Raw genomic sequence first — 1,312 nt, 5'->3', positions numbered from 1 at the left:
CGGCAGCCCAGCCCGCAGCCAGCGCCGCGGCGGCCCTTGCCTCCAGCGCGGGTTCCCCTCGCAAGCCCCCGCCGCCTCGCTGCGGCAAGAGCCCTGGTCAGCAGAGCCGGATAGGACATGTCCGGCGAACTCCCGCGGCAGCGACTGTTACAGAAACACGCAGCCGCCACTCGCATTTCACACACAGGGGCGACAAACAGACCTCGAGCAAGCCCCAGCCTTGTCTGCAGATTGTGAAACATGCCTGTCCTCACTTTAAATCAATTGCAACAGACAGTAACAGTTCAAACGCAAGTGGCTTTATTATTCCAAAGTTGCAAACCTCAAGTCTGAAGAGTCACGTTCTCTGGAGCAGATTTTTCTTATATGGGATCTCTATAGCTACACCAGAAGGTAGTTTTCCCCTCTTCTTCTCGGGGCACCTGAGACCATTTCTTATTTTCAGAGCTCTGAATTGCATTTCAAGCATACACTCTACAGCTGGCACTGAAGCTGCTGTTAAAGAGATTACCCAGAAGCTGACCATAAACTTAAAAGTGGTTCCAAGCATTACAGTTTTAACTCTTTCATTTCTAATTACATCAACCGACTCAGCCCCCACTCACCTCTGACATGTAAACTGCGATATCGATAGAAGTTACTGCAAAAGAATACAGTAAGAAGAAACTTTTGAGGCTACTGTTGTGCTGGCTGTAGCCATTTCACTCACCAGCACAACGGGATGCCCCTTGCTAGCTGGAAGGGGCCGGTCCAAAGTGAGACTTATTTCTGCGTGGCCACAGACGGGCGCAGGGCTATCTGCGTCCACACGGGCCGCCCCTCCAAGCGGCGATCGGCACTGCTCTACTCGCACGGGCAGTCCCACGTAACAGACAGCGGAGCTTTCCCGGTACCCCTGACACCGCCTGGGTGAAGCCGAGCTCCTCCCTACTCCCTGCACCGAGCTCGGCGCCGAGCTGGCGCACCGCGCCCTCACGCCGCCCGCCGCCTCGGGCGCTCGCGCCCCTGAGCGCACAGCCGCCGCACAGCCGCTCAGCGCCGCGACCGGGCGCTCCCCCGGCTAGCTGCGGCCGCACGTCACGAGCCGGCTGGGGGCCCTTGGACCAGCCGCTGATGTAACCCGGGTTTAGCTGCCCGGAGCTCTGCCCGCGCACACAGCGCAATTCCTCCCTCCCCCCGCCCGCTCAGGCACCCCGTCGTACCGCTCCACCAGCGCGTAACCGTTCTGCTCCGCGCCGTCAGGCCTGGAAGACAGCGAAGCGGCGACGGGGGCCGCAGGAGGGGCAGGCGCCCTCAGGCAGCGCGGCGGGCA

The sequence above is a fragment of the Rhea americana genome, unplaced genomic scaffold (assembly GCF_003343005.1).
Source record: "Rhea americana isolate MKP2758 unplaced genomic scaffold, rheAme1 scaffold_14, whole genome shotgun sequence".
In the NCBI taxonomy this organism is placed as follows: Eukaryota; Metazoa; Chordata; class Aves; order Rheiformes; family Rheidae; genus Rhea; species Rhea americana.
Note: the sequence above shows the minus strand (reverse complement) of the source record.